The sequence below is a fragment of the Hyla sarda genome, chromosome 11, assembly GCF_029499605.1.
Source record: "Hyla sarda isolate aHylSar1 chromosome 11, aHylSar1.hap1, whole genome shotgun sequence".
Lineage (NCBI taxonomy): Eukaryota > Metazoa > Chordata > Amphibia > Anura > Hylidae > Hyla > Hyla sarda.
Genome location: NC_079199.1, coordinates 2,867,158 through 2,879,669, shown reverse-complemented (window position 1 = coordinate 2,879,669; position 12,512 = coordinate 2,867,158). Strand labels below are relative to the sequence as shown.

The window sequence follows — 12,512 nt, the reverse complement described above, 5'->3', positions numbered from 1 at the left end:
TTCTCTGCTCTGTGTTGGCTTCTCTGCTCTGTGTTGGCCCCTCTACTCTGTGTTGGCTTCTCTACTCTGTGTTGGCCCCTCTGCTCTGTGTTGGCTTCTCTGCTCTGTGTTGGCTTCTCTGCTCTGTGTTGGCCCCTCTACTCTGTGTTGGCTTCTCTGCTCTGTGTTGGCCCCTCTGCTCTGTGTTGGCCTCTCTGCTCTGTGTTGGCCCCTCTGCTTTGTATTGGCCCCTTTACTCTGTGTTAGCTTCTCTGCTCTGTGTTGGCCCCTCTGCTCTGTGTTGGCCCCTCTAGTCTGTGTTGGCTCCTCTGCTCTGTGTTGGCCCCTCTACTCTGTGTTGGCCCCTCTGCTCTGTGTTGGCCCCTCTACTCTGTGTTGGCTTCTCTGCTCTGTGTTGGCTCCTCTGCTCTGTGTTGGCCCTCTACTCTGTGTTGGCTTCTCTGCTCTGTGTTGGCCCCTCTGCTCTGTGTTGGCCCCTCTACTCTGTGTTGGCTTCTCTGCTCTGTGTTGGCTTTTCTGCTCTGTGTTGGCCCCTCTACTCTGTGTTGGTTTCTCTGCTCTGTGTTGGCCCCTCTGCTCTGTGTTGGCCCCTCTGCTCTGTGTTGGCCCCTCTGCTCTGTGTTTGCCCCTCTACTCTGTGTTGGCTTCTCTGCTCTGTGTTGGCTTTTCTGCTCTGTGTTGGCCCCTCTACTCTGTGTTGGCTTCTCTGCTCTGTGTTGGCCCCTCTGCTCTGTGTTGGCCCCTCTGCTCTGTGTTGGCCCCTCTGCTCTGTGTTTGCCCCTCTACTCTGTGTTGGCTTCTCTGCTCTGTGTTGGCCCCTCTGCTCTGTGTTGGCCCCTCTACTCTGTGTTGGCTTCTCTGCTCTGTGTTGGCTTCTCTACTCTGTGTTAGCCCCTCTACTCTGTGTTGGCCCCTCTGCTCTGTGTTGGCCCCTCTGCTCTGTGTTGGCCCCTCTACTCTGTGTTGGCTTCTCTGCTCTGTGTTGGCTTCTCTGCTCTGTGTTGGCCCCTCTACTCTGTGTTGGCCCCTCTGCTCTGTGTTGGCCCCTCTGCTCTGTGTTGGCGCCTCTGCTCTGTGTTGGCCCCTCTACTCTGTGTTGGCTTCTCTGCTCTGTGTTGGCCCCTCTGCTCTGTGTTGGCCCCTCTACTCTGTGTTGGCTTCTCTGCTCTGTGTTGGCCCCTCTGCTCTGTATTGGCCCCTCTACTCTGTGTTGGCTTCTCTGCTCTGTGTTGGCCCCTCTGCTCTGTGTTGGCCCCTCTACTCTGTGTTGGCTCCTCTGCTCTGTGTTGGCCCCTCTACTCTGTGTTGGCTTCTCTGCTCTGTGTTGGCTCCTCTGCTCTGTGTTGGCCCCTCTACTCTGTGTTGGCTTCTCTGCTCTGTGTTGGCCTCTCTGCTCTGTGTCAGCCCCTCTGCTCTGTGTTGGCTCCTCTGCTCTGTGTTGGCTCCTCTGCTCATTGTTGGCCTCTCTGCTCTGTGTTGGCCCCTCTGCTCTGTGTTGGCCCCTCTGCTCTGTGTTGGCCCCTCTGCTCTGTGTTGGCCCTTTTGCTCTGTGTTGGCTCCTCTGCTCATTGTTGGCCTCTCTGCTCTGTGTTGGCTCCTCTGCTCTGTGTTGGCCCCTCTGCTTTGTGTTGGCTCCTCTGCTCATTGTTGGCCCCTCTGCTCTGTGTTGGCTCCTCTGCTCATTGTTGGCCTCTCTGCTCTGTGTTGGCCCCTCTGCTCTGTGTTGGCCCCTCTGCTCTGTGTTGGCTCCTCTGCTCATTGTTGGCCCCTTTGCTCATTGTTGGCCCCTCTGATCTGTGTTGGCCCCTCTGTTCTGTGTTGGCCCCTCTGCTCTGTGTTGGCCCCTCTGCTCTGTGTTGGCCCCTCTGCTCTGTGTTGGCCCCTCTGTTCTGTGTTGGCCCCTCTGCTCTGTGGAGACCCCTCTGCTCTGTGTTGGCCCCTCTGCTTTGTGTTGGCTCCTCTGCTCATTGTTGGCCTCTCTGCTCTGTGTTGGCTCCTCTGCTCATTGTTGGCCCCTCTGCTCATTGTTGGCCCCTCTGATCTGTGTTGGCCCCTCTGTTCTGTGTTGGCCCCTCTGCTCTGTGTTGGCCCCTCTGCTCTGTGTTGGCCCCTCTGCTCTGTGTCGGCCCCTCTGTTCTGTGTTGGCCCCTCTGCTCTGTGGCGACCCCTCTGCTTTGTGTTGGCCCCTCTGCTTTGTGTTGGCTCCTCTGCTCATTGTTGGCCCCTCTGCTCTGTGTTGGCCCCTCTGCTCTGTGTTGGCCCCTCTGCTTTGTGTTGGCTCCTCTGCTCATTGTTGGCCCCTCTGCTCATTGTTGGCCCCTCTGATCTGTGTTGGCCCCTCTGTTCTGTGTTGGCCCCTCTGCTCTGTGTTGGCCCCTCTGCTCTGTGTTGGCCCCTCTGCTCTGTGTTGGCCCCTCTGCTCTGTGTCGGCCCCTCTGTTCTGTGTTGGCCCCTCTGCTCTGTGGCGACCCCTCTGCTCTTTGTTGGCCCTCTGCTCTGTGTCGGCCCCTCTGTTCTGTGTTGGCCCCTCTGCTCTGTGGCGACCCCTCTGCTCTGTGTTGGCCCCTCTGCTCTGTGTCGGCCCCTCTGCTCTGTGTTGGCCCCTCTGCTCTGTGTTGGCTCCTCTGCTCTGTGTCGGCCCCTCTGCTCTGTGTTGGCCCCTCTGCTCTGTGTCGGCCCCTCTGTTCTGTGTTGGCTCCTCTGCTCTGTGTTGGCCCCTCTGCTCTGTATTGGCTCCTCTGCTCTGTGTCGGCCCCTCTGCTCTGTATTGGCTCCTCTGCTCTGTGTCGGCCCCTCTGCTCTGTGTCGGCCCCTATTATTTCTCTGTAGGGATTGTCTTTGGTTATAAATAGAAGTCACCTGGAAGCTCCTGATCCTCCTTCACTGGGTAATAAATGTCACCATCAGTCATCAGGAGGCGGAACAAGAGGGATTTAACCATTTATCCATTAACGTTCCTTTATTAAGTGAAGATGAGGGAAGATCAGTAATTACTGCACAATGTGCACACGGCTCTATGTATAGAATAAGAAGCGATGGATAGAATTAATAGAAGACTCAGGGAGGGAGGAATGGAGTCAGGTGGTATCTAATGAAAGTAATGTCATATAATGTAACCAGACAGACACCAAGGGGGATGGGACTGTACATCATATCTATCTATCTCATATCTATCTATCTATCTATCTATCTATCTATCTATCTATCTCATATCTATCTATCTCATATTTATCTCATATCTATCTATCTCATATCTATCTATCTATCTCTCTATCTATCTCATATCCATCTATCTCATATCTATCTATCTCATATCCATCTATCTATCTCATATCTATCTATCTCATATCTATCTATCTATCACCTATCTCATATCTATCTATATCTCATATCCATCTATCTATCTATCTATCTATCTATCTATCTATCTATCTATCTATCTATCTCATATCTATCTCATATCTATCTCATATCTATCTCATATCTATATATCTCATATATAACATTAATGCTTATGCAGAATTATAAAACTACATCCCTTTCCCTTATCCCCTTACATCCTTCCCTTCAATCCCCTGGTTGGACTTGATGGACGTATGTCTTTTTTCAACCATACTAACTATGTAACTATGTAACATATCTGTGACGCCGAGGGCTCCGGGTCCCATATCCATCCCAGAGTGCTCGCGGCGTCTGGTCTCCTGCAGCGCCCCGGTCTCTCACTCTGACCGGGAGCGCTGCTACAATGCTGCCGACGGGGATGCGATCCGCATGGCGGCACTAGTACGCTTGCAGATCGCATCCCGTTCTGATTACCTGCCCCGTCCTCTGTCTCAGCCCCGACGCGCGCGGTCCCGCTCTCTAGGGCGCGCGCGCGCTGGGTCTCTCAGATTTAAAGGGCCAGTGCACCATTAATTGGTGCCTGGCCCAATCTGTTCCTAATCAGTCCTAATTACTGTGAATACTATATTAACTCACTTCCCCTTCCTGTCCCTGCCGGATCTTGTTGCCTAGTGCCTTGTGAAAGCGTTTAGTATGTGCCATAACCTGTGTATCCAGACCTACTGCTGTTGCCCCTGACTATGTACCATTGCCGCCTGCCCTGACCTTCTGCGACGTCTGACCTCGCCTCTGTCTAGTCCTTCTGTACCACGCCTATTTCAGCTGTCAGTGAGGTCGAGTCGCTATCGGGGGATACGACCTGGGAGTTACCGCCGCAGCAAGCCCATCCCGCCTCTCTCTGGTGAAAACCAGTAACTCCTTAGAACCGGTCCCCCGGTACGGTCCACATCATTGCCTCACTGACCAGAGGATCCACTACTTGCTTACCAGTCCGGATAGTGACAATATCTATCTATCTCATATCTATCTATCTCTCTCATATCTATCCATATCTCATATCTATCTATCTATCTCATATCTATCTCATATCTATCTATCTCATATTTATCTATCTCATATCCATCTATCTATATATCTATCTCATATCTATCTATCTATCTCATATCTATCTATATATCTATCTATCTCATATCTATCTCATATCTATCTCATATCTATCTATCTCATATTTATCTATCTCATATCCATCTATCTATATATCTATCTCATATCTATCTATCTATCTCATATCCATCTATCTATATATCTATCTCATATCTATCTATCTCATATCTATCTATCTATCTCATATCTATCTATCTATCTATCTATCTCATATCTATCTATATATCTATCACTCCTCATAAACTGTAAGCTCTTGTGATCAGGACCCTCAATGAATATTATTATCTTTTTATTTATCTGAATATCTATCTCTCTCTCTCTCTATCTCTGTTACATGATATTTGTTGTTTTTTACTCAGTTGACAACCAGTAAACAGAAATTTTCATAAAATTTTCAGCAGCCGTCAGTGGAGATGAAGGCGCGGTATTTTTTTTAGACTGACATATGGAATTTTGTTATAGTTTATTACACTAAGTGATACCTTAAGATTTACAGAGCTTTCTCTTGCTCCAGATCCTCCAGTCTATAAACTCATGCGTCTCCATAAAATATACATAATCTCCATGAGCTGCGGCTGTAACATGTTGTACTCAGGTAGTTATCACAGCGGGCGTCCAATCACTGAAAACTTTCATGGAACGTAAATAAGCGCAAGGTATAGAAAGCGGCGGGGGAGGGTGGAACACTATATCTCGCTGGAATCCATGATGGTTGGAAGAAGCTTATGGAGGAGCCCAGCAGCTGCACTAGACGACGTATTATTATATTAAGTTACATTGTTACATTCTTTCTGTGTCCCTCTTACTCCTAAAAATCACAGCAGCTCATGGGCCTGTGGTGCTGAGGATTTCTGTATAGGATGGTCCCATTTCATAAACAGGAACTACAAGTCTAAGAACACCCAATCACACAGCCAACCTTTTGTTCTATGAGATTTTTTCAGAGTTTTTTATTGAATCAGCATCCAAAGCCACCACCAGGGGGAGCTAAGGAGCAGATTGCATACAGATGTATTATAATGGTCAATAGGAAATGCAAAATCTGTATACACGGAGTGACCCCTGGTGGTGAAATCTGGAAGATGCATTTTTTTCATGTCATTTTATGACCATGTGAAGGAAAGCAGAGGAGGCGCTATAGAGATTATTTTGTAAACTTAATCAGGTCAACATTTTGTACCTGAAAATAATTGAATTGTAAAGGTAGAAGTGCATTTTTAGCACAGTTTTACTGCAGGTTTTTCATGTTTTTTTTAATTTTTTTTCCAAAATGTTTGTAGTTTTCTGTTCTACCCATGTGATTCGCACCGATGCTACTTTACTATCGTACCATTCAGACAATGCTCACAGCCCCTTATAATGCGGTGTTATCATCAGACCATGTGTCATGTCAGACCCAACCCCCCTCCCCCATCACCGGAAATCTCATCATCTGATCTGATACTTTGTAGCATCTTCTTTCTTTTGTCATTTTTCCTTATATAAAGAAGCCAAATGATGAAAAGAAAAATTCTGATATCTGACTTTGATAAATGACGGCCTCTCCGAACAGACAGAAAGCTGCGGTTATTTCATTGTGATGTTGATGAATGATCCCGTCCCGTAATGGACACGGCGTAGACTGCGACTTCTGGGATTAGGGCCCCAATTTCATTTTAGTTCACATTTCAATTTCATTTCTTTTTACTTATTTATTTATTTTTTGCAGAAGAGACATTAAATAATAAATAAATAACAAACAAAAAAAAAGTAATAAAAAAATAATGCATACATAATAAAAAAAAATAAGCAACAACAGTAACAACAACAACAAGAATACATAAAAAAAAAACTACTGGTAAATAATTTAAAATTCATAAATTACAAATAAAGCAAAACAATAAAAATAATGTATACATAATAGAAAAGTAAAAATGTATCAATAAAATAATAATAAATAAACAATCAACATAAATAGAAAAACAACAACTGAATAATAAGTAAATACAATGAGGAATGAATAAATTGCACATGATTTACAACTAATAATACAAGTATTAATGTAAACATAATAAATAATAAACTGTTACCATGAAAATAAAAGTAAAATGACAAATAAACAAAAAAAAGAACAATAACTTGTAAATAAATACAGTAAGTAATTACTACAATGCAAATAAATTAAAACAAATAATAAAAGTAGTAATATATACATAATCAAAAATAAAGTTATCACGAAAATGATAAAAATGACACATAAACAATAAAAACAAATAGAAAACAATAACTGATCAACAAATAAATACCAGAAAAAATTGATTACCTCAAAATGTATACTAAAAGTAATATTGCATATATAATCAAAAATAAAGTTACCAAGAAAATATAAAAAATTACAATCAGAACAAATAAAACAATAAATGATAAATAAATACAAATAAAAAATGTAACAAAATCAAAATGTAAGCATAATAATAAATATAAAATACATAATCAATAATTCATTAATTCATTACATACATTAATAAAGACTATAAATAAATCATATTAAATAAATAAGGAAAGTCGCAACAAAAAAAGTTATAAATAAGCAAACAACTAAACAATAACAATAAATAAGTAACAAGTGAATGAAAAAATAATGATATTCACATTTTTAATACATCAACAATTAATTTTTTAACAAAAAATTATTTAAGTCTCTCATCAACCTCAACACCGCTCCCCTTCCCCCACAATAAATGGATAAATAAATAAATTTATAAATAAATAACTAAGTAAATAAAAGCAAATGAACAATAAAAGTAAATAAATTAAGAAATTAATTTAGAAATAAACTAAATAAACATGGCATATACGATTTTCTCATCTTACTGTGTGCAGATATTTTGTTTCATCATCAGTTTCTGGAGACACCTGTTGCTAGGCAACAGCTTTAACTTATTTTGCGAAGCGCAAATATACAACTGCCCTTGATTATAATTGAGGCCGCAGAGTTTGCCTTGCAGTCTTTTTGGGTGTTTCTTATACTTAGAACATTTGTACAACATGCGTGATGAAGTGTAACTCAATTAACAACAGACACGATACGCCTTGAAGCAGTGTTTCCCAACCAGGGTGCCTCCAGCTGTTGCAGAACTACAAGTTCCAGCATGCCTTGACAGCCTTTGGTCATCTCTTATAGATAGAACCTATGAGCAACATACGTGATGACTTGTAACTCAGTTCACAATAGACATGACACCCCTTAAACCAGTGGTTCATAACCAGGGTGTTGCAAAACTACAATTCTCAGCATGCCCAGACGGCCGTTGGCTGTTAGGGCATGCTGGAATTTGTAGTTTTGCTACAGCTGAAGGCACCCTGGTTGGAAAACACTGCCTTATAGGATTAACAGGTAAAACATTTCCCTACTGATGGAAGAGAGTCAGTGACTACCAGGGCCGGCTCCACCTATAGGCAAAATAGGCAGCTGCCTAGAGCGCCCTCTTGATGGGGGTGCCGCTCTGCCCTCCACAAGAGAGTTATTTCTTCAGGTCCTGAAATCTGCTAAACTCTCACCCCAGCAGTAAGGTGATAACATGGGGAGGAGGTTTGTTACAGTGTGTCACCCCAATAGTAAGGAGATTACATCAGGATGAGGTTTGTTACAGTGTGTCACCCCAGTAGTAAGGAGATTACATGAGGAGGAGGTTTGTTACCGTGTATCACCCCAGTAGTAAAGAGATTACATGAGGAGGAGGTTTGTTACAGTGTGTCACCCCTGTAGTAAGGAGATTACATGAGGAGGAGGTTAGTTACAGTGTGTCACCCCAGTAGTAAGGAGACTACATGAGGAGGAGGTTTGTTACAGTGTGTCACCCCAATAGTAAGGAGATTACATAAGGAGGAGGTTTGTTACAGTGTGTCACCCCAATAGTAAGGAGATTACACGAGGGGGAGGTTTGTTACAGTGTGTCACCCTAGTAGTAAGGAGATTACATAAGGAGGAGGTTTGTTACAGTGTGCCTCCCCAGTAGTAAGGAGATTACATAAGGAGGAGGAGGTTGGTTACAGTGTGTCACCCTAGTAGTAAGGAGATTACATGAGGGGAGGTTTGTTACAGTGTGTCACCCCTGTAGTAAGGAGATTACATGAGGAGGAGGTTAGTTACAGTGTGTCACCCCAGTAGTAAGGAGATTACATGATGAGGTTTGTTACAGTGTGTCACCCCAGTAGTAAGGAGACTACATGAGGAGGAGGTTTGTTACAGTGTGTCACCCCAGTAGTAAGGAGATTACATGAGGAGGAGGTTTGTTACAGTGTGTCACTCCAGTAGTAAGGAGATTACATGAGGAGGGGGTTTGTTACAGTGTGTCACCCCAGTAGAAAGGTGATTACATGAGGAGGGGGTTTGTTACAGTGTGTCACCCCAGTAGTAAGGAGATTACATGAGGAGGGGGTTTGTTACAGTGTGTCACCCCAGTAGTAAGGAGATTACATGAGGAGGAGGTTTGTTACAGTGTGTCACCCCAGTAGTAAGGAGATTACATGAGGAGGAGGTTTGTTACAGTGTGCCACCCCAGTAGTAAGGAGATTACATGAGGAGGAGGTTTGTTACAGTGTGTCACCCCTGTAGTAAGGAGATTACATGAGGAGGAGGTTTGTTACAGTGTGTCACCCCAGTAGTAAGGAGATTACATAAGGAGGAGGAGGTTAGTTACAGTGTGTCACCCTAGTAGTAAGGAGATTACATGAGGGGAGGTTTGTTACAGTGTGTCACCCCAGTAGTAAGGAGATTACATGAGGAGGAGGTTTGTTACAGTGTGTTACCCCAGTAGTAAGGAGATTACACGAGGGGGAGGTTTGTTACAGTGTGTCACCCCAGTAGTAAGGAGATTACATGAGGAGGAGGTTTGTTACAGTGAGTCACCCCAGTAGTAAGGAGATTACATGAGGAGGAGGTTTGTTACAGTGTGTCACCCCTGTAGTAAGGAGATTACATAAGGAGGAGGTTAGTTACAGTGTGTCACCCCAATAGTAAGGAGATTACATAAGGAGGAGAATTGTTACAGTGTGTCACCCCAGTAGTAAGGAGATTACATGGGGAGGAGGTTTGTTACAGTGTATCACCCCAGTAGTAAGGAGATTACATGAGGAGGAGGTTTGTTACAGTGTGCCACCCCAGTAGAAAGGTGATTGCACGAGAAGGGGGTTTGTTACAGTGTGTCACCCCAGTAGTAAGGAGATTACATGAGGAGGAGGTTTGTTACAGTGTGCCACCCCAGTAGTAAGGTGATTACATGAGGAGGAGGTTTGTTACAGTGTGTCACCCCAGAAGTAAGGAGATTACATGAGGAGGAGGTTTGTTACAGTGTGTCACCCCAGTAGTAAGGAGATTACATGAGGAGGGGGTTTGTTACAGTGTGTCACCCCAGTAGTAAGGTGATTACATGAGGAGGAGGTTTGTTACAGTGCGTCACTCCAGTAGTAAGAAGATTACATGAGGAGGAGGTTTGTTACAGTGCATCACTCCAGTAGTAAGAAGATTACATGAGGAGGAGGTTTGTTACAGTGTGTCACCCCAGTAGTAAGAAAATTACATGAGGAGGAGGTTTATTACAGTGTGTCGCCCCAGTAAGAAGAAAATTACATGAGGAGGAGGTTTGTTACAGTGTGTCGCCCAGTAATAAGGTAGGGCGTGTCAATGGGAGGAGTCAACGGGGCAGTAAAATTAGCTTTTGCCTTGGTTAGCAAAAATCCTACCACCAGTCATGGTGACTACATAAATTCAAGAGCCTCAGCAGTGACCCCTGCAGGCCAGTTGTATGTTTTGCACCCCCTTATAAATAACTGATACGGAGAACAGTCTTGGAGATTTATGTGACTCTTTTTCCTTTGCAGATTTCTATTTAACGTTACACGACATGTTGCAAGGAATGTTACATCCATGATTGTAAGGAAATCTTCAGATTTACAAGCAAATAAAAAAATGAGATGCAGATGGTGACATCTTTATGGTGAAATAAAATACAAAACTGCTCAAATTCAGACTCAACAAACCGCAGAGGATGAGAACCCGACCCAGAGCCGCACACGAGAGCGGAGAACATCCGATCAATGTGAACAGTGACATAAGCAATAAGTATGTGAACCCAGCATCTGTCCACTACAGTGTAGTAGAGGAGACAGCACCACGACATACAGGTGTTACATAGGACTGCAGGTCACATCTATACATTATCTGTACTCAGAGAGTTATCACTGTGTTATCTGTGGTGTTACATAGGACTGCAGGTCACATCTACTACATTATCTGTACTCAGAGAGTTATCACTGTGTTATCTGTGGTGTTACATAGGACTGCAGGTCACATCTACTACATTATCTGTACTCAGAGTTATCACTGTGTTATCTGTGGTGTTACATAGGACTGCAGGTCACATCTACTACATTATCTGTACTCAGAGAGTTATCACTGTGTTATCTGTGGTGTTACATAGGACTGCAGGTCACATCTATATCTCTAATATCACCCATGTGTAAAAGTAGTTGCCCTTTGGCTAGAATATTCCTAATGTTGGTAACTGACTGGAAAATTCTTCATCCAGACAGAACTTTCCGGTTGCCTTGGGCATTGGACACTTCCTCCGTTGAGCTGTGACCCGGCACCTGGCCGACTCTGAGCTGTAACCCTCTACCTGACCGACTATGAGCTGTGACGCTGCACCTGACCGACTATGAGCTGTGACCCTGCACCTGATTGGCTCTGAGCTGTAACCCTGCACCTGACCGACTATGAGCTGTGACCCTGCACCTGACCGACTATGAGCTGTGACCCTGCACCTGACCGACTATGAGCTGTGACCCTGCACCTGACCGACTATGAGCTGTGACCCTGCACCTGGCTGACTATGAGCTGTGACCCTGCACCTGGCTGACTATGAGCTGTGACCATGCACCTGGCTTACTATGAGCTGTGACCATGCACCTGGCTTACTATGAGCTGTGACCCTGCACCTGGCTGACTAGGAGCTGTGACCCTGCACCTGACTGACTAGGAGCTGTGACCCTGCACCTGACTGACTATGAGCTGTGACCCTGCACCTTAGTGACTATGAGCTGTGACCCTGCACCTGACTGACTATGAGCTGTGACCCTGCACCTGGCTTACTATGAGCTGTGACCATGCACCTGGCTTACTATGAGCTGTGACCCTGCACCTGACTGACTATGAATTGTGACCCTGCACCTGACTATGAGCTGTGACCCTGCACCTGGCTGACTATGAGCTGTGACCCTGCACCTGACCGACTATGAGCTGTGACCCTGCACCTGACCGACTATGAGCTGTGACCCTGCACCTGACCGACTATGAGCTGTGACTCTGCACCTGGCTGACTATGAGCTGTGACCCTGCACCTGGCTTACTATGAGCTGTGACCATGCACCTGGCTTACTATGAGCTGTGACCATGCACCTGGCTTACTATGAGCTGTGACCCTGCACCTGGCTGACTAGGAGCTGTGACCCTGCACCTGACTGACTAGGAGCTGTGACCCTGCACCTGACTGACTAGGAGCTGTGACCCTGCACCTGACTGACTATGAGCTGTGACCCTGCACCTGAGGGACTATGAGCTGTGACCCTGCACCTGACTGACTATGAGCTGTGACCCTGCACCTGGCTTACTATGAGCTGTGACCATGCACCTGGCTTACTATGAGCTGTGACCCTGCACCTGACTGACTATGAATTGTGACCCTGCACCTGACTATGAGCTGTGACCCTGCACCTGGCTGACTATGAGCTGTGACCCTGCACCTTACTGACTATGAGCTGTGACCCTGCACCTGACTATGAGCTGTGACCCTGCACCTGACTATGAGCTGTGACCCTGCACCTGGCTGACTATGAGCTGTGACCCTGCACCTGACTGACTATGAGCTGTGACCCTGCACCTGGCTGACTAGGAGCTGTGACCCTGCACCTGACTGACTATGAGCTGTGACGCTGCACCTGGCTGACTATGAGCTCTGACCCTGCAC

At 45.4% G+C, this 12,512-nt stretch overlaps 1 long non-coding RNA gene across 1 annotated transcript in view; it reads left to right on the top strand.

Annotated features, from left to right (window-relative positions):
• LOC130295466 (uncharacterized) overlaps positions 1–11,237 on the top strand; it is a 34,383-nt gene extending 23,146 nt beyond the window's left edge. The window contains exons 2-3 of the long non-coding RNA XR_008848843.1: positions 10,369–10,609; positions 11,076–11,237. This is a non-coding gene — a long non-coding RNA (uncharacterized LOC130295466). The remainder of the gene's footprint in view (positions 1–10,368; positions 10,610–11,075) is intronic.
• Positions 11,238–12,512: the final 1,275 nt, after the last annotated feature.